This window comes from Bos taurus, chromosome X, assembly GCF_002263795.3.
Source record: "Bos taurus isolate L1 Dominette 01449 registration number 42190680 breed Hereford chromosome X, ARS-UCD2.0, whole genome shotgun sequence".
NCBI classification, from domain to species: domain Eukaryota; kingdom Metazoa; phylum Chordata; class Mammalia; order Artiodactyla; family Bovidae; genus Bos; species Bos taurus.
The window spans coordinates 80,100,450-80,122,793 of NC_037357.1; the positions used below are offsets into that span (position 1 = coordinate 80,100,450).

General features: G+C 38.9%; 1 protein-coding gene across 6 annotated transcripts in view; it reads right to left on the bottom strand.

The window, feature by feature from the left end:
* Positions 1 to 22,344, bottom strand: part of KIF4A (kinesin family member 4A) — a 130,190-nt gene that overhangs the window by 77,288 nt on the left and 30,558 nt on the right. The gene's annotated exons all lie outside the window — the stretch shown is intronic.

Sequence of the window (22,344 nt, forward strand, 5' to 3'; positions counted from 1 at the left end):
GGTAACATCTAACATATACCTATCCTGAGAAAGAGAAAAGAATAAAGACCCCATAGAATTATTAAGTTAGCAATCTTAAGGAAACCTCTTAATCCTGTTCACTTTTCCGAGTGTCTTTTTTTTCCCCAAACAGAAAGCTCTATATAAAAGAAAAACATTATTTAAAAATCTTTAGTGTTCTTATCAAATATTCTTATGCTCTTTGAGAAACACACCATATATTCCCTAGGTGGTATGGGTAGAAATGGGAATAAACATAATGCTGGTAGAAGCTGGTGATGTCCACTCTGATATTTTAGCTTCTTTCCATCTCTTCCTTTTTCAAACAGTTGGTCTTCCAATTAAGTAAAGTTCAAAGGGCAAAGGTGAAAGCACAATTAAGTCAGTTGGCACTTCTTGCCCTTTTCCAAGGAAACAAAGCAGACAGACAGATAACAGATCACCATGACAACAACCACTTGTATAGTTATTTACTTTTTATACTTTCCTCTTGTTGCTTCAAATACAGTAAACATTCTTTTCCACTTCTTAAATTCAAAGGTTTAGTTTTTAAACATTGTAATAATCTCTGAGGTCCCTTGAAAGCCCTTATGGTTATGTTTATCTTGGAAAGTCTATATAGTATAATGATTACAATCATGGAAAGTCTATATAGTATAATGGTTAAATGCATGGGCAATGGTGGCTAGGTTCTAATCCTGGCTTTCTCACTGACTAGTTATGCAATTTTAGGTAAGTTCTACAGAAGGGGCAAATCTACCCACTTCATAGGTTGTGGTGAGGAGTTAATAAGATACCTTACACAAAACAAAGTTATATGATATATAAATGGCATGATGATTGTTAGTGCTATTCTACTTTACTTATTCAGCCACTGGACTCCCTTATAGGTCTATAAGATCCATATAACAACTATATCTATAAGATCCTTAACTCCAAAATTCCTTTCTGACTGCATCCTACTACCATCCTTCCGTTTCTTTCATGGATGCTGTTCTTCACCCTTATTGTGGCTACAAATTTACTGACACTCTTTTTTTCTCTTTTTCGCTGCACCACATGGCACAAAGGATCTTAGTTCCCCGACCAAGGATCGAACCTGCACCTGCTGAAGTAGAAGCGTGGAGTCTTAACCACTGGACCAGCAGGGAAATACCAACTGACTCTTTCTAATACCCTGGGTAGATCATCTTTCCTGGGCCTTAAACTACCTATTCTGAACCTTGCAGTCATTTCAGTTATACTTTCCCAAGCACTCATTAAACCCACGACCTTCTGCCATTCCCACCATGTCAATTCCCAGGCCTAGGTTAAACCAGCTGTGTGTGTGTGCACGTGCACGTGCGTTTCTCTCTACACTGCAATGCTGAAGAAAGTTACATAATCAAATGGACTGGATTCATCCATTAGAAAACATGCTATCTGACCGTGGCTGAACCCTTGGTCAATTGACCATCTTCTCTTCTTCATTCTTCCTTCACCATGGCAGCTATTCTAAACACTCATCATTTCCAAGACTGGAAATCTACCTTCACTCTATTAGTATATGATTTCAACAAATACATTATGGTGATCAATTCTTCACAAGGGCTCCCTAATTTCCCCTCTCCTCACTTCACAGTCTTTCCTTTGCTGTTACAGATTCCTCTGTTCTTCTCCTTGTTTCAGGAGGAAATAACTACCTTTATTTACCCTTTAGCCTTTGCCAGTGTTTCTATTCCCTTAATTTTCCCAGGGACCCTGGATCGTTCAATCTTCCACCTTCCTCTTAGATCTTCAATTTATTTTCCCTTTACAAATTCCTTCTTTTCAGTTTATTTACATGCTCAAATATCCCAATATATAAGGCTGAGTGCCAAAGAATTGATGCCTTCAAACTGTGGTGCTGGAGAAGACTTGAGAGCCTCTTGGACAGCAAGGAGATCAAACCAGTCAATCCTAAAGGAATTCAATTCCTAAAGGAAATCAATGCTGAATACACTGGAAGGACTGATGCTGAAGCTCCAATATTTTGGCCACTTCACGTGAAGAGCCAACTCATTGGAAAAGACCCTCATGCTAGGAAAGATTGAAGGCAAGAGGAGAAGGGGATGACAGAGGATGAGATGGTTGGATGGCATCACTGGCTCGATGGACATGAGTTTGAGCAAACTCCAGGAGAAGGTGAAGGACAAGGAAACTCGGCATGCTGCAGTCCATGGGGTCACAGAGTCAGACATGACTGAGCAACTGAATGATGATGACGAAGACAAAAAAAGTTCCATCAAGCAAACATCTCTTTCTTTTCCTTCTACTGACATTTTCCAGGGCCATTTATCCCATCCAGGATGTGAAGGAGATCCTGCTGAGATTAATCAAACCTTACCATTGCCTGTACTAATCCTCATATTAGTTCAGTTCTTTCTCTTCTTATATCTTTTAGCCAAACAGAACATTGTGCCATCTTATTGGCCCATATCCCATCTGGGATGTGAAAGAAAGATTGCTGAGGTGTTTCAAACCTATTAAGCAAAATGTCCATCTATTACTTCACAGGAACAACAACAAAAGCCCAGATAAGCCCTGAGAAGAAATTATGGGTACTGTGATCTAAGCAAGAAGCACAGACTTAAGAATAAAAAGGCTGAATTTTTTATTCAAATGAGAGTTTGGGTTTTGGAATAGAAAGGAGCAAGGGAAATGAATGTCTCTGGAAAGAAATCATCACAAAAGAGTATTTGATTTCCTGTTGTTGAGAGAGAAATTCTTGACATGGATGGAGAATATATATCATAAAGACTGGGAAGAACATGTCCGAAGAGACTTAAAAGTTCTGATCAAGGATGGCTATGGAGAAAAATGCCTGGATAAAGTTGTAAGACCAAAAGTTCCTCTTCTCTCTAAAAGACTGAGAATGGATCAAGTGAGAAAAGGATCAAGAATACTACTCAATAGCTTCAGGTGTTCGTTCACTAGGGCAACAAATAAATAAGTGAGATTTTAATTTTAAAAGGGGACTAGAACTTCACAAGTATAATGAACACATGTTATAATAGATTTTACAACTAGATTAAAAGGGTATATTTGTCACAGGAGAGAAAAACAAGGTAGGAGAGAAAGGAGGCAGCTCTATATGAAGCAGCTCTCAACTAGGGACAATTTTGCTTCTGTAGGACTTTTGACATCTGACAAAACGTGGTCCACTGGAGAAGGCAATGGCAAATCACTTCAGTATTCTTGCCTTGAGAACCCCATGGACATTATGAAAAGGCAAAATATAGGACACTGAAAGATAACTTCCCAGGTCGGTAGGTGCCCAATATGCTACTGGAGATCAGTGGAGAAATAACTCCAGAAAGAATGAAGGGATGGAGCCAAAGCAAAAACAACACCAGCCAGAAGGAAAAACACCAATACAGTATAATAACACATATATATGGAATTTAGAAAGATGGTAACAATAACCCTGTGTACGAGACAGCAAAAGAGACACTGATGTATAGAACAGTCTTATGGACTCTATGGGAGAGGGAGAGGGTGGGAAGATTTGGGAGAATGGCCTTGAAACATGTAAAATATCATGTATGAAACGAGACGCCAGTCCAGGTTCGATGCACGATACTGGATGCTTGGGGCTAGTGCACTGGGACGACCCAGAGGGATGGTATGGGGAGGGAGGAGGGAGGAGGGTTCAGGATGGGGAACACATGTATACCTGTGGCGGATTCATTTTGATATTTGGCAAAACTAATACAATTATGTAACTTTTAAAAATAAAAAAAAATTAAAAAAAACTTTAGAGGTAACTTTAAAAAAAAAAAAAAAAAAAAAAACCAACACCCAGCTGTGGATGTTACTGGTGATGGAAGTAAAGCCCAATGCTGCAAAGAGCAATATTGCATAGGAACCTGGAATGTTAGGTCCATGAATCAAGGCAAATCAGAAGTGGTCAAACAGGAGATGGCAAGAGTGAATGAACATTGACATTTTAGAAATCAGTGAACTACAATGGACTGGAATGGGCAAATTTACCTCAGATGACCATTATATCTACTACTGTGGGCAAGAATCCCTTAGAAGAAATGGAGTAGCCCTCATAGTTAACAAAAGAGTCTGAAATGCAGCAGTTGGGTGCAATCTCAAAAACAACAGAATGATCTCTGTTCGTTTCCAAGGCAAACCACTCAATATCACAGCAATCCAAGTCTATGCCCCAATCAGTAATGCTGAAGAAGCTAAAGTTGAACAGTTCTATGAAGATCTACAAGATCTTCTAGAACTAACAAAAAAGATGTCCTTTTCATTATAGGGGACTGGAATGCAAAAGTAGGAAGTCAAGAGATACCTGGAGTAACAGGCAAAATTGGCCTTGGAGTACAAAATGAAGCAGGGCAAAGGCTAACAGAATTTTGTCAAGAGAACGCACTGTTCATAGCAAACACCCTCTTCCAACAACACAAGAAAAGACTCTACACATGGACATCACCATATGATCAATACTGAAATCAGATTGAGTATATTCTTTGTAGCCAAAGATGGAGAAGCTCTATACACTCAGCAAAAACATGACAGGGAGCTGACTGTGGCTCAGATCATGAACTCCCTATTGCCAAATTCAGACTTAAATTGAAGAAAGAGGGAAAACCACTAGACCATTCAGGTATGACCTAAACCAAATCAGCAGTGGTCACAGGACTGGAAAAGGTCAGTTTTCATCCCAATCCCAAAGAAAGGCAATGCCAGAGAATGTTCAAACTACTGCACAATTGCACTCATCTCACATGCTAGCAAAGCAATGCTCAAAATTCTCCAAGCCAGGCTTCAGGAGAATGTGAACCATGAACTTCCAGATGTTCAAGCTGGATTTAGAAAAGGCAGAGGAACCAGAGATCAGATTGCCAACATCTGTTGAGTCATAGAGAAAGCAAGAGAGTTCCAGAAAAACATCTACTTCTGCTTTATTGACTATGCCAAAGTCTTTGACTGTGTGAATCATAACAAACTATGGAAAATTCTTAAAGAGACAGGAATACCAGACCACCTGACCTGCTTCCTGAGGAATTTGTATGCAGGTCAAGAAGCAACAATTAGAACTGGACATGGAACAACAAACTGGTTCCAAATCGGGAAAGGAGCACGTCAAGGCTGTATATTGTCACCCTGCTTATTTAACTTATATGCTGAGTACATCATGCGAAATTCTGGGCTGGATGAAGCACAAGCTGGAATCAAGATTGCTGGGAGAAATACCAATAACCTCAGATATGCAGATGACACCACTCTTATGGCAGAAATCGAAGAGGAACTAAAGTGCTTCCTGATGAAAGTGAAAGAAGAGAGTGAAGAAGTTGGCTTAAAACTCAACGTTCAGAAAAGTAAGATCATGGCATCTGGTCCCATCACTTCACGGCAAATAGGTGGGGAAACAATGGAAACAGTGAGAGACTTTATTTTTGAGGGCTCCAAAATCACTGCAGATGGTGACTTCAGCCATGAAATTAAAAGATGCTTTGCTCCTTGGAAGAAAAGCTATGACTAACCTGGACAGCATATAAAAAAGCAGAGCTTTGCTGACAAAGGTCCGTCTAGTCAAAGCTATGGTTTTTCCAGTAGTCATGTATACACATGAGAGTTGAACTATAAAGAAAGCTGAGCACCAAGGAATTGATGCTTTTGAACTGTGGTATTGGAGAAGACACTTGAGAGTCCCTTGGACTGCAAGGAGATCAAACCAGTCATTCCTAAAGGTAATCAGGCCTGAGTGTTCATTGGAAAGACTGATGCTGAAGCTGAAACTCCAATACTTTGGCTACCTGATGCGAAGAACTGACTCATTGGAAGAGATCTTGATGCTAGGAAAGACTGAAGGCAGGAGGAGAAGATGAGATGGTTGGATGGCATCACCAACTTGATGGAAATAAGTCTGTGCATGTTCCAGGAGTTGGTGATGGACAGGGATGCCTGTGTGCTGCAGTCCATGGTGTCACAGACAGTAGGACATGACCGAGTGACTGGACTGAACTGAACTGAGGACATTTGGTGATATCTGGAGACATTTTGGTTGTCACAGCTTGTGAGGTCAGGGGAAGTACTACTGGCATCTTGTGAGTCGAGGGCAAGGATGCCACTAAACTTTCTACAATGCCCTGGACAGTCCCTGCCTCTCAATATTATTGACCCAAAATGTCAATAGTGCAACAGCTGAGACACCCTGCTCTGTATGAGAAGAAAACATGTATAAGCCTAAGGCAGGTAGCACAGTTGAGATTAGGGGGGAAAAATAAGTAATATGATAGTATAGATACACTCTGCATACTCAGAGAGAAAGGGAATGATCTGTTACGGCAATTGGTCACAAGACTTACAGGAGTAACTACTGAGAGGTGATAGGGTGAAAAGGAACTTAATTGGGAGACAGAATCTTAGTTCAAACTCTGCCTCTGGTACTTATTAATGTGTATGACCTTGGACAAGTCACTAAAACTTTCCTTTTATCCATAAAACAGGTGTATTACATACCTTACTTACCTCATGAGGCTATGATAAAAATCAAATGTGATCTATAAAGTGCTATCCACATGTAAGTTATTATTAATAGGATAGAGAAACTTAGATAATGTAGTTATTTGCTAAGTTACATGACACTGAAAGCAGAGCACCCAATACAGTTCTTATCTATTCTCATGACAATTTCCTCAGCAAAAGGATACTGCAAGAAGGAAATGGCTGTTTTGGCCTTCAAGTTGACACACATGGAAGAACTGACAGTGTAAGTGAAATGATGAGAATCTGGTTATAGGGGACCGAGGTGCAGGGTCAAATATCAGTACGCTAGACGTTAAGAAAACAGATTTTCCCCTAAATCTCAGAGGTAAAAATAGTTATGCTTCTGGTACCAAAGTCTAAAGGGGGAAAAGTATGAAAGGCTTTCAAAAAAAAAAACTGTAATTATTTAGACACACATTATTCCAATAAAAATTGATATAGCTTCACAGGAATCAATGTAACAAAACCACATACAAAAAGAACACAGAGAACATTAGACGAAGTTCTGTTCAAACATAGAAGACTGACCATCAGCATTTCTTTCCCCACTAAGATACCATTAAAATGAATTTAGAAAGTAATAACCAGTAAGATCACAGAGCACAGGAGAGGAAATACCAACAGGCAAGACAAGAGATTTCAATGTTTTTAGAGTACAGGTGGAAAGCAATAACTGAATCAGCAAGATGGAGGAGCCTCCATCTAAAGTGCCTGTAAAGGGACAATAATGATGATGACAGTGATAATAACAGCTAAGTTTATATAGTGTTTACTAAAAGCCAGATACTGTTCTAGGAACTTTATACATATTACCTCACTTAACCCTCACAGTGGTCCCATAAAGTGTGCATAAAGCATGATTATCCTTGTGTCAACAGATATAAGAACTGAGGCACAAAGAAGTTAGGTAACTTGCCTAAGGTCACATAGCTAGTAAGTGGCAGAGTCAGGATTCAAATGAAGCAGCTGGGCTCCAAAGTCCATGATCCTAACCTCTATGCTCTAAGGAAATGAGCTCATTTGCTCTCTTAGAGGCACCAGGTACCTTGGAAAGACGAGAGACTTGAGGCTGAAAAGCTGGGGTTGGTAGAAACTATATTTAAAGAAATCTTAAACTCTCAAGTCTTCCCTCCAGAGCCATGTGACTACTGTATCCCCCATTCTCAATCATTCCTAGTCTACTTAATGGGGTAGCCTTTCCAAAACCCGCCCATTAAATGTTGGTATTCTCTTTGGACTGTCTTAAGGTTTTTGCTCACTATATACATTCTTCCTGGGTTATCGCATCCTTGCCTAGAGTTCCAATAAATACTGTATTAATGACTCCCTCAAATCTGCATCTCCAAACCAGACCTCTTTCCTATTGTCCAAAGCTATATTTTATCTGTTAACTGAATAACCTCCAGTGGGCTGTGCACAGATGACATTGCATAACACAGACTTGAACAACACAGAATTCATCTTTCAGTGCAAATCTATTTCACTTTCAGCACTGTTCCTTTTCATTGTCTCACCATCTAACCAGTCACCCAACAAACAGCAAATCTGAGATATTCTGGACTCTCCCACTTTTCTCACCTCATACATTTGAGTCCTTTTCATCATTTGGTGACTATGTTAAATATTCTAGGCACTGTGCTAGGCTTTAGAGATACAAAGATGAATAAGTCACAATCCCTACTTTCAAAGAGTTAAAAATATAAAGGGAGAGAGACACACCAACAAAAAATAATTGCAAATATAATATTAAAGGAAAAAATAAAGATAGTACAAATGAGTTTTCATAGGAGGGACTTGGAATTGAAAATTTGAGCTGAATTATGAAGAATGACTAGGACAATGCTGATGGAGGAGGGAAGAGTACGAAAAAAGATTGTAAGGGCATTCCAGGCAGAGAAGTAACATATGTCAAGGCACATATTTGTGAGAGAGGGCACCATACATTTAGGAAGTACAGGTAGTTCAATAGGAAAACAGTGCAAGTTACGAAGTAAAGAGTAACAAATAATGAGGCCAGAGGACAATTAGGGGCAGATCATAAACAGCATATGTCATGCTCGGGTATCTGTATTTACCCTGTAGAACAGTGGTTTTCAAATTGTGTTCCTCAGGACCTTAGGGATACTTCAGGGACCCACAAAAATACTGTAGAGTTTCTGTAATTTGAATTTTGTTTTAAAAATTATTTTTATTGTGGTAAAATATATATAACATAAAATATACCATTTTAACAGCTTTTAAGTGTACAGTTCAGTGGCATTAAGTACATTTACACTGTTGTGCAACCATCACTGCTATTTAAAATTATTTTAACTATTTTAAATAAAACTGCATTTAAATGGCTCATTCTAATATGCTATAAAACAAACCTTAACACACTGGAGTCTACTAACACATTATCTTGTACAGCAAGGTTAATTAATTTTTCTGCAGTCTTTTGAATATACCTCTATTATTTGTACTTGTTTGAATTTTTTGCAAATGTGTAATTTAAGGTTGTAGCTGTGCACAAGACTTTTGCCCAGTTCCCGGGCACACTCACAGAAAACTGTACAAACAACTGTACCACTGTAGCACATGGGCTTGTACTGAAACACCAGACAAAGGCAGTTACTCAATTCATGTGCTCATCACATTTTCATAGCCAGTGGTGTGGTACCAAATGAACATGGAACTCAACATGTTACGATATGCTATTAAAGACAGTTTCACAATCCAAGTAGCCATTGATGGATGAATGAATAAAGAAAATGTGGTACACACACAGAGGAATATTATTCAGCCACCAAAAAGAAGATCTTGCCTTTTTTAACATGGATGGACCCTAAGGGCATCATGCTGAGTGAAATAAATCAGATGGAGAAAGACAAACATTCTATGTCCTTATTTATATGTGGAATCTAAAAATGCTGAACTCATAGAATGGTGGTGGCCAGAGGCTGAGAGGTAGGGGAAATAGTGAGGTGCTGGTCAAAGGCTACAAACATCCAGCTATTAGATGAGTAAGTTCTGGGATTTCACGTACGCAAGGTGACTATAATCAACAGTACTGTATTATGTACTTGATGGTTGTTAAGAGAGTAAATATTTTTTTAATTAAAACATTTTTATTGAGATAACATTGGTTTATAACAATATATGTTCCATGTGCACAAGATTACACTTCTACTTCTATATACACTATAGTGTGCTCACCATTAAAATTTTAGTTTTCATCCATTACCATACAGTTGATTCCCTTTACTCATTTCATCTTTCCCTGACCCCCTTCCCCTCTGGTAACCACTACTCTATTCTAAGGGAGTAAAGTTTACATGTTATCACCACACACACACACAAATGGTAATCATATGAGGAGATGGAGGTGTTAACTAACCTTATTGTGGTAATCATTTTGAAATAAATACATGTGTCAAATCATCACATTGTACAACCTAAACATAATATATGCTATATGTCAAGAATAGCTCAATAAAGCTGGGGAAAAAAAATGAAATCAGATAGTATATATGAAGCACTTAGCCAATGGCACTCAAAAAAAGATGATTTCAGTGCTTCTTGTAAGCTTTGTGAGTGTCTTGTTGGACATTAATAGTTATTATATAACATAAATTAGGAAATACATCGTTAGTGATCCAACATTGAATTTAAATGTCTGAGCTTCTCATCAAAGCTCCTAGATCAGTTTAATAATTGAAGAGACTGTAAAGTAGGCTGTTAAAAAATATTTATAACTCACAATTACGTATTATATATTAATGTATGAATCAGGATTTTCTTGATAATGTATGACAAGGAAAAATTACAGAAAAAATTAGATACAAAACCTTAAATAAGATTGTAGTTGTCATCCAGAATCCCCATCATGTCATATACTAAGCACTAAGAATGTTCATTGGAGCCTAGTGTGCAAAAGTCTGGAACCAGACTAATGTTCATCAATAGGGAAATGGTATAATAAATACAATGGCACAGCTATATAATATATAGACATGAAAAAGAACACAGTAGAGGTGTATATGCTAATATGGAACAATCTCTATAAATAAAGAGTAGATTAGAAGAGAGCACATAGAATGCTTCCACTTAAATAGAGAGACTGTCTAAACACCTAGACAAGGGATCTGGGGAGAAAGAAAAAAATATTTTTCTTTATACTGCATTAAAAATATTTACTTTGAAATAATTATAGATTCACAGGAAGCTGCAAGAAATATATACAGCAAGATCTTATGTACCATTCACTCAGCCTCCCCCAATGGTAACACCTCTCATAATCATAGTACAATAATCAACAAAGGGAAATTAACATTAGCACAACCCCCAGATGTTATTTAGTTTTTATATATACTCTGTGTATGTGTATAGTTCTGTATAATATTACATATATAACTTCATGAAATGATCACCAAAATCAAGATACAGAATTTTCTATCATCTTAAGGGTCTCCTGTACTATCCTTTCTAGGCACACTTACCTCTTCACACGCCAATCCTTACACCCTGACAACCATTAATCTTTCTCCCCTACAATTTTGCTAGTTCAACAATGTATAAACAGCACATATAGTGTATAACCTTTTGAGACTAGCCCCCTTTTTTTTTTTTCACTCAGCATAACAATAATAATCCATCCAAGGAGTCTGTTTCAATAGTTCGTTCTTTTTTACCGCTGAGTAGTATTACATAGTGTGGATGTACCACAGTTTGTTTAACCATTCATTTACCTGCTGGTAGACATTTGAGATGGAGAAGGAAATGGCAACCCACTCCAGTATTCTTGCCTGGAGAATCCCAGGGACGGGGGAGCCTGGTGGGCTGCCGTCTATGGGGTCGCACAGAGTTGGACACGACTGAAGCGACTTAGCAGCAGCAGCAGATATTTGAGATGCTTCCAGTTTTTGGTTATTACAATAGAGCAGCAATGAACATTTATGTACAGGTTTTTGTGTGAACATTCACTTTCTCTGGAATAAATGTTCAATAGTGCAATGTATGAGAAATTCTATTTCATCACATTCTTGCCAGAATTTGGTATTTTTTCTTTTAGTTATTTTGAGAGGTAGCCAACCTTCTAATGGTTTTCACTTGTTTTGGTTAATGACTAAGGATGCTAAACATCTTTTCATGTGCTTACTGCCATCTGTATATTCTCTTCAGTGTAATATCTGTTTGTGTCTTGCTCATTTTCTAGTTGTATTGCTTTTTATACTATTGAATTTTTTTTTTAATTTTTTTTATACTATTGAATTTTGAGAGTTCTTCATATATTCTAGATACAAGTCCTTTGTTAAATGTATTGCATTTTTTACCATGAACAATTTCATGATACACAAATGAATATAAAGAAATTGTGATAATAAAATAGCTGTAATATTCTTATTGCTTGAAGATTGACCTACTCAACGTTATATATCTGAACCTACAAAATAAATGTATGTGAATTTCAAATCTGTTTCTTAATTTATTTCAACCGTGAGAATTTATGACTTCATTTTAAAAATAGTTCCTCTGCTTTAAAAGGAAGGCAGATTAAAAACATCTGTTGTAGATGATGGACACAAATGAAAGGTTTTGAAGAAGGCATAAACATGATCAAATTTAGATTTAGAAATATTGCTTTGGTAGTCATTTGGAAGGCAGATTTGGGAGTTAAAAAACTGGTGTTTAAGAAACCATTTAGGAGGTTATTTTAATAGTTCAGTTGAGAGATCGTTAAGGACTGGAACCATGGGAGAGGAACAAAGTCTTGAAAAGTTAAAGGTGTTTAAGACATAAAAATGACATAACCAAGAAACTTTTTGGATGCGGGAGACAAGAAAGAAAATGAATACAGTGTGTGCTCATATTTCAGGAGTAGGGCAGATATTCATATATCTGGCCAGTCAACAGTTATAGAACACCTACTGTGTGTCAGGCACAGTGCTTAGCACAGGTGGCAAGAAAATACCAACTGGTCTCTCCCTTTAAGGAACTCAAAATTTAACAAGAAAAGAAGACAAATATAATTACAATGAAAAGAGAGAATGCTGCGAGACTCAGGCTAACAATTGACTGAGAAGGGAGATAATCTTTTATATATCATGAAAACGCTTTGGATTACAGTCTTTTAGGTAAATGCATTTGTCAAAATTCAGCTAAGATACACTTAAAATTTGTGCTTTTCATTGTAAATTTTACATTAAAAAGTCTACTCAAATATTAAACTTCAGTTAATAATACATAAGCTTAAGAATTTGGGAGGAAGTGTACTAATGTGTACAATTTATTTAAAAATGCATTTAAAAAAAGAATGTAGATTAATGGACAGATATGTAATAAAGGAAATATACTAAAATATTAATGGTGGAATCCAGATGCTAGATGTAGAAATGTTCCTGTAAAATTTTTGTTGTCTCTTTGAAAATTTGAAAGTGTTAGGAAAAAACAGTATGGGAGCATCAACTGCTGCTGCTGCTGCTGCTAAGTCGCTTCAGTCGTGTCCGACTCTGTGCGACCCCATAGATGGCAGCCCACCAGGCGCCCCTGTCCCTGGGATTCTCTAGGCAAGAACACTGGAGTGGGTTTCCATTTCCTTCTCCAATGCATGAAAGTGAAAAGTGAAAGTGAAGTCACTCAGTCGTGTCCAACTCTTAGCGACCCCATGGACTGCAGCCCACCAGGCTCCTCTGCCCATGGGATTTTCCAGGCAAGACTGCTGGAGTGGGGTGCCATTGCCTTCTCCAATCAACTGATGGAAAGACTTCAACCCAAGAAAGAGGTTTTATAGATGGGTGATATCCAAACTGTGAACTGAAATATTAGGAGGAACTACCAGTCAGACCAAAGGGAGAAAAAACTCAGGCATTCAATGAGGGCCTATGACAATGTCAGGCACTATGCCAGGCCCTAGGGGTTCAAAGATGAATAAGACCTAGTTTCCACTTTTGATTGGCTTGCTGTCTACTGGGAGTCAGGCAAGGAGATGGCTATAGTACAGAGTTGGGGTAGTGTTAGTATAGGAAAGAAGCAAGCCCTAGATGCAGGGGTTGGGGTGGGAGAAGTTGGAGGCGGTCAAAGAACTGGAGGTGACTCAAGGGGATGAAACTGGAGCTGAGTAGTGAAGGGTGAAATAGAATAAGCCAAGTGAAGACAGGGGGAAGTCATTTTTGGCAGAGGGAGCAGGATGTACAAAGACACATAGACGAGTGCAAACTTAGCGCACTTAGTATGGCTAAGCAGACTGTGACAAAGGGTTGGGGAGAGAAGAAGCTAGCCAGGTAGGCAAGGCTGGAGCATGAAGGCCATGCTGAGTGCCTGGTACAAAGTGAGGAGCTCTGGGAAGAGCTCTAAGAAGGGCTATCCAGTTTAGGGAGAGCATCCTGGCTGCTGGTTGGGAGATAACTTGAACAGGTGCCTAACTGAAGATAAGGAATTCAGTTAGAAAGCTTGCTATATGCTAATGATGAAGGCCTGAATGAAGGTAGTAGTAGTAAGGCTAGAGAAAAGAAAGTGACTTGAGAGATGAGAAACTAAGACTGACAGGACTTGGTGACAGATGGGATTGGGAGGAGGAATCAGAGTGCTGGAAGACTGTGAAATGCCTTGGTTTCTGGCTTGGGTGACTGGGGGAATGCTAATAGTATTGAACACAGGTAATGGAGGGACAGGTTTAACAGAGGCAGAGAGGGATGAGGAGTTCAGCTTTGGACACGTGGCATGGGAGGTACCTGTGGGACATTCATGAGATGCCCCATAGGCAAATACATTTATAGGCTGAAATGTAGATGCAAGATATGAGCTGGAGACAGAAGTTTGGGATCAGCAGCCTATGGGTAGGAGCTATAAGCGTCTAAGTGTTGAGATAATTTAGGGTGGTGGGGAGGTGGCAAGGTGAGGGGCTTGAACAGCGGGAAGAGAAAAAAAAAAAAATTCCAGGCAGAACCTGGGCCATGTTTCAATTATAGGCAATCCATGGGGTCGCTAAGAGTCAGACACGACTGAGCGACTTCACTTTCTCTTTTCACTTTCATGCACTGGAGAATGTTCTTGCCTGGAGAATCCCAGGGACAGGGGAGCCTGGTGGGATGCTGTCTATGGGGTCGCACAGAGTCGGACACGACTGAAGCAACTTAGCAGCAGCAGCAGCAGCAGCAGAAGAAGAGAAGCCTGAGAAAAAGTCCTCAGAAAAGTAAGAGGAAGAGCTTCCCTGTTGATCCGGGGGTTAAGTATATGACATGCAATGCAGGGGACACTGGTTCTATCCCTGGTCCAGAAAGGAGCAACTGAGCCCATGTGCCACAACTACTGAGCCTGAACTCCAGAGCCCTTGAGCAACTACTGAGCAATCATGCTGCAGTTACTGAAGTCTGGGTGTCGAGAGCCCATTCTCCACAACAAGAGAAGCCACTGCAATGAGAAGCCAGGCACCACAACTGGAGAGTAGCCCCCACTCACCGCAACTAGAGAAAAGCTCGCACAGCAATTAAGACCCAGTGCAGCCAAAAATAAAAATAAATAAATAATTTTTAAAAAGAAAGAAAGAAAAGTAAGAGGAAACCCAGGAGAGGGTAGTGTCACAGATCCAAAGGAGGAAAGAGAGTGTCCAGAAGAAGGGGCAGGGTGTCAGACACAATGGAGTCACCAAGTAAGAGGACTGAAAAGAGCCTAATGGATTCAGTTATTCACGTCACTGGTTGATCTCAGCAGGGACAGTTTCAATGGGATGAGGATGGAGGGCTGCCAAAAAAGCAGAGTGAAAGGCAAAGGGAAAAGAGCAGTAGTGTGAGGAGGATGAAGGATTTTGTTTGTTTTAAAATGGGAGAAACACATTGGTATGTTTCTATGCTGAGGGGGGAAAGCCAATACAAGCACCACAGTGCAGAGATCTGAAACAACAGTACTGTTTGGAAAGCACGGAGCAGAGACTGCTATGGCTAGATCCCTGGAGTTTATGGGGAAGTGGTGAGAAATGAAGCTGGAAATACAGAGGGGCCAGAAAATGACCAGGTGGCTCCCTGGTTGTACGGAATTTCAGAGAAGAAATACATTAGAAGATAAAATAGTTATAAAAAGTGACATCAAAAACCCAAGACTTGAGTTGGACCTTGAAAGATAGCTATGTTGCAGATAGTTTGATGGGGAATGGAGAGAATGACTTCAGTGTGGGAGAGAAGGGGAGACAGCTGTGATGTGTACACAGAAGCCAGAAATAGCAGGGCATGTTGTGGAGGCCATGTAGCTGGAGTAGAGAGCGTGGGCAGAGAAGCTGTGAAAGACAGCTGAGGAGGTAAACTGGGACCAGGGTGCAAAGGTTTGGAAGGCCTAGCTACAGTTTTTAGAATTCATCCTAATAGCAGTGTTTCTGCCACTTAGTTTCTAAGCAGAGGAGGTGCCATGCACAAAGTGGTATTTTAAGGAGATCAGCATAGCTATGATATTTAGAAGGAAAACGTCCTCAGAGTGACAGTGTTAGGAGACTCCTGACCAGGTGTGTCGGGTAAGGCATGGACTTAGCAGAGGCAGCAGGAACAGACTGGAAGTGGGTGAATCGCAGCAATATTGCTAAGGAAGAACTAACAGCAGGTGATGGGTACTCATTACTAGTCAAGGAAATCATGCTGAGTACAATAATTAGCATATTATTAAGAACAGAAAGAAGCAAAAGAAACTGAAAAGGAGTAGTTTGAGTTAAGAAAAGAACTAGGAGAGTGAGGATTCACAAACAAGAAGAGTTTCAAGATGGATATGTTCAAGTGTCAATGCCACAGAGAAGTCAGGTAAGATGGACACTGAAAAGAACCAATTCATTTTGGCAATTAAGATATCACTGGTGATCTTTTACACAGTGGTTTTAGCAAGGTGGGTATAGATTACAGAGAGAGTGAACCAGGTTCCTAGATACAAAGTCAGTATTAAAAAACAAATTTTACTTCCATATACCAAAAACAAACTTAGAATATAAAATTTTTAAAGATTATATTTATCCTGGTTACATGAATTTATTCAGTTTATGAGAATTCAGCAAGCTATTCACTTATGATATATGTACTTTTCTGTTTGTATATCATACTTTACTAAAAGATTTTAAAATTCACTTACAATAGAGTCAAAATACAAATTACCCAAGAACAGAACAAAAGATGTATAAGATGTCTATAAGGAAAATTATTGAGAAATATTAAAGAAGTCCTCAATAAGTGAGGAGATATACATAGATTTGGAAGACTTATTTTTACTTAGTAGAACAGAGTACACAGAAACAGACCAAGGTATATTTGGGCACTTAATATATGACAGAAGTGGCACTGCTCATCAGAGGGAAAAGGATAGATTTTTCAATAAATACTGCTAGGACAAATGGGTGTTTACATGGAAAACAAAAATTGGACCCCTACATCATTCCATATTCATAAAATAGTTTCAGATGAATTAAAGACTTAAATGTGAAGGCAAAATTGTGAAGCTTTTATGAGATAGTACAGAATACCTTGGGGGTTCTGAAGGATTTCTTAAACAAGACATAATATAAAAGAATCATAAATGAAAAGAGAGTGAATGAACAAGCCAGAGATGAACAACATATTAGCAAAACATGTTGGGGTGGGGAGGTTTGCAATAAATATAACTGAACAGTGACTTGCCTTGAGAACCCCATGAACAGTATGAAAAGACAAAAAGATATGACACTGAAAGATGAACTCCCCAGGTTGGAAGGTGTCCAATACGCTATTGGAGGAGAGTGGAGAAGTAACTCAAGAAAGAATGAAGAAAAGGAGCCAAAGCGAAAACAACACCCAGTTGTGGATATGACTGGTGATGGAAGTGAAGTCCAATGTTATAAAGAGCAATATTGCATAGGAACCTGGAATGTTAGGTCCATGAATCAAGGCAAATTGGAAGTGGTCAGACAGGAGATGGCAAGAGTGAACATTGACATTTTAGGAATCAGTGAACTACAGTGGACTGGAATGGGTGAATTTAACTCAGATGACCATTATATCTCTACTGTGGGCAAGAATCCCTTAGAAGAAACGGAGTAGTCCTCATAGTCAACAAAAGAGTCTGAAATGCAGCAGTTGGGTCCAATCTCAAAAACAACAGAATGATCTCCGTTAATTTCCAAGGCAAACCATTCAATTTCACAGAAATCCAAGTCTATTCCCCAACCACCAATGCCAAAGAAGCTGGCAAAGAAGTTGAACGGTTTTATGAAGACTTCTACACATGGACATCACCAGATGGTCAATAACGAAATCAGATTGATTATATTCTTTGCAGCCAAAGATGGAGAAGCTCCATACCATTAGCGAAAATAAGACCAGGAGCTGACTGTGGCTCAGATCATGAACTCCTTATTAAAAAATTCAGACTTAAATTGAAGAAAGTACGGAAAACCACTAGACCATTCAGGTATGACCTAAATCAAATCCCTTACAGTGGAAGTGACAAAATAGATTCAAGGGATTAGAAATGATAGACAGAGTGCCTGAAGAACTATGGACAGAGGATCATAACATTGTACAGAAGGTCGTGACCAAAACCATTCCCAAGAAAAGAAATGCAAAAAGGCAAAACTGTTGTCTGAGGAGGCCTTACAAATAGCTGAGAAAAGAAGAGAAGTGAAAGGCAAAGGAGAAAAGGAAAGATATATCCACTTAAATGCAGAGTTCCAAAGAATAGCAAGGAGAGATAAGAAAGCCTTCCTCAGGGACCGGTACAAAGAAACAGGAAAACAATAGAATAGGAAAGACTAGAGATCTCTTCAAGAAAATTAGAGATACCAAGGGAACATTTCATGCAAAGATGGGCACAATAAAGGACAGAAATGGTATGGACCTAATAGAAGCAGAAGAGATTAAGAAGAGGTGGCAAGAATACACAGAACTATACAAATAAGATCTTCATGACCCAGATAACCATGATGGTGTGATCACTCACCTAGAGCCAGACATCCTGAAGTGTGAAGTCACGTGGGCCTTAGGAAGCATCACTATGAGCAAAGCTAGTGGAGGTGATGGAATTCCAGTTGAACTATTTCAAATTCTAAAAGATGATTCTGTGAAAGTGCTGCACTCAATATGCCAGCAAATTTGGAAAATTCAGCAGCGGCCACAGAACTGGAAAAGGTCAATTTTCATTGCAATCCCAAAGAAGGGCAATGCCAAAGAATGTTCAAACTACCACACAATTGCACTCATCTCATACACTAGCAAAATAATGCTCAAAATTCTCCAAGTGAGGCTTCAACAGTACATGAACCAAGAACTCCCAAATGTTCGAGGTGGATTTAGAAAAGGCAGAGGAACCAGAGATGAAATTGCCAACATCCACTGGATCATTGAAAAAGCAAGAGAGTTCCAGAAAAATATCTACTTCTGCTACACTGGCTATGCTAAAGCCTTTGACTGTGTGGATCACAACAAACTGTAAAATTCTTCAAGAGATGGGAAAGCCAGACTACCTGACCTGCCTCCTGAAAAATCTGTATGCAGGTCAAGAAGCAATAGCTAGAACCGGACGTGGAACAAGAGACCGTTTCCAAACTAGGAAAGGAGTATGTCAAGGCTGTATATTGTCACCTTGATTATTTAATGCAGCCATGAAATTAAAAGACGCTTGCTCCTTGCAAGAAGTTATATCTAGACAGCATATTAAAAAGCAGAGACATTACTTTGTCAACAAAGGTCCATCTAGTCAATGCTCTGGTTTTTCTAGTAGTCATATATGGATGTGAGAGTTGGACCTTAAAGAAAGCCAAGCACCAAAGAATTGATGCTTTTGAACTATGGTGTTGGAGAAGACTCTTGAGAGTCCCTTGGACTGCAAGGAGATCAAACCAGTCAATCCTAAAAGAAATCAGTCCTGAATATTCACTGGAAGGACTGATGCTGAAGCTGAAACTGCAATACTTTGGCCACCTGATGTGAAGAACTGACTCATTGGAAAAGACCCTGAAGCTCAGAAAGATTGAGGGCAGGAGGAGAGGGGGATGACAGAGGATGAGATGGTTATATGGCCTCACCGACTCAATGGACATGAGTTTGAGCAAGTTCCAGGAGTTGCTGATGGACAGGGAAGCCTGGCCTGCTGCAGTCCTTAGGGTTGCAAAGTGTCAGACACAACTGAGCTACTGAACTGAAGAGTGACTAGAATGTACAGCATATAAAGAACTACTTTTTAAAATCAGTAACAGGCTGATACAATAGAAAAATGGGCAAGAATAGACTAAGCCTTTAACAGAAAAGAAAATATACATGGGCAATAATCATATGCAAAGGTGATCAACCATTCATCCAGGTAATGAAAATTAAAACCACAGTGAAGTTTGCCACTCCACACACACTGAACTGGCAACTGTTTAAAATTCTGCTAAAACATGTGGAATATAACCACTTCAGGAATGTTGAGCAACATGGACTCTCACACACTGGAACACTTCGGAAGACAACTAGGTGTATGTGTACCCTATGACCCAGTAACTCTACTGCTAGGTATATACCTTAAAAAATTCTTACACATATGGATCAGGATACATGAACAAAAATGCATTGATTATAAGAACCAGAAACTGGAAATGGAAATATTCATCACCAGTAGAAAGAATAAATAGTGGTATAATCATACAATGGAAACTATACTGAAATGGAAATAAAAGAACTATGCCTATATGAACATATGAACCTTTTACACAATGTTGAATAGAAGATGTAAGACACAAAAGATTACATATAGTACAATTCCACTTACATAAAGTTTAAAAGTAAACAGAACTAAATTATGTTGTTTAGATATGTATACACAAGTGTCACCACTATCAAGGAAAGCAAGGGACTTACTATCACAAGAATCAGGAGTGTTTACTTTTAGAGAAAAGGGAGGGGATAGTGAGCTGTGGGGACTATATATGGGTGCTGGAAATGTTTTTGTTTAATGTTTTGTTTTTAACCTAAGTGTAACTACATGAGTGTTCACTTTATAATTATTAATAAACTATACACATGGTTTGTGCAGTTTTCTGTAGGTGTATCTCACCAAAAAATTTAAGAGTGATTCACACATGGTGCTAAGCAGTGTAAACATTTTTAAGGAGTTTAACTTTAAAGGGAAAGCAGATAGGGTAGCAGTTACAGAAGAAATCAGGATTGAAGAAACTTGTGTATATATGTTTCCCAAAATATATGTACAAGAATACTCACAGCAGCACTATTCAATAGCTCCAGACTGGAAATTACCCAAATGCCCATCCAACAGTAGAAAGGAATAAACTGTGGAATATGTATAGTAATGAAAATGAATGAATACAACTACATGCAATAATATGGATGAATCTCACAAACATAATGTTGAGTTAGGGTTACTAGATTTAGCAAAAGAAAAAATATAGGATGTCTAGTTAGTTAAATTTGAATTTCAGATAAATGATGACTCATTTTTAATATATGTATCTTCCATGCAAAGTGATTGACCATTTATCTGAAGTTCAAATTTAACTAACCAACCTGTATTTTCTTTGACAACCTTACATTGTATGAAAGAAGTCAGACACAAAAGTTACCCTCTGGGGAAGATAGAGACTGGAAGTGGGTATAGGTGGTAATTCTAGGATGTTTATATATTGTTTCTTGATCTGGGTGTTAATTACATGGCTATATTCACTTTGTGAACATTCACCAAACTGAATAATTATGATTTGAGCACCTTTCTATATGTATTTTATACTTCAATTAAATAATCTACCTGTTATCCATATGTAATCTATTTATAACCTATCTGGCAGAAATCTGAACATGTTTTATATTCAAAGTCACAATAAAAAGTACGGATAAACTTGGGACTTTCCTGCTGGTCCAGTGGTTAAGACTCTGTGCTTCAAATGCAGGGGGTGCAGGCTTGATCTCTGGTCAGGGAACTAAGTTCCCACATGTTGAACTGCATGGCCAAAATAAAAAGTAGGGATAAACTTAACAAGAAATGTACAGCACCCACAATGACTAAAGGGAGAGAAACACTCTGAATGGGTAATTTAATCCAAAATATAAATGGTCTATGAATATAAATGTATGTTCAATTCATTCATAACTATGGAAATGAAAATGAGATCCATTTTTAATTTATCAAATTGGTAATACTTAGTAGAAAAGTGAGAAAACTTTAGAAAATGAATAATTGCATACCTTCGTGGGAATTTAAAAATGTAGATGGATTTTTAACAAGATGGTAGGTTAAAGACATCCCAGATTCCCTCTATTCCCAAGTCTGATCCATCTACTCTGCTCTTGAGCCAAGCAGATACTGTTGTCAACCAAGAGAATGAGGTCACAAGATGGGTTTGAGACCTGAGAATAAGGGGTGAGGCAGAATTTTTCACCTCTGGAACAGATGAGAGCTCTGGGCTACTGGCCTGGGGTCTGATGTAGGAGAGACAAAGTGCAAGAATGGGAACACAGCTTCCAGTGAAGGCTTGGTCTGCATGACTCTATTAACTCCTAGGGGAGAGTCAATATTGCCTATCAGAGTGTGCCAGGTTTTCCTGGATCTGCAAATGCTGAGAAGAAACTGAAGAGTTGGACTGGGTCCTCTCTACCTTGAGACAAGGACAGCACCCAGGGAACAAGAGTACAGAGAGGCCTCCTCTTGATCCCTCCCAAGAATGTGACAAGCTGACTGACAACATGCCTGCTGCGACAAGCTGACTGACAACATGCTTGCTGCTACAGTCCCGGCTCATGGGCAGAAACCACTGTGACTTTTCCATTCAACACAGCTGGCTATGATGTAAGGCACCCCAGCGTTAGACTTGAGCCCCAGTGAGTGGACAAAGGAAAATAACAACACACA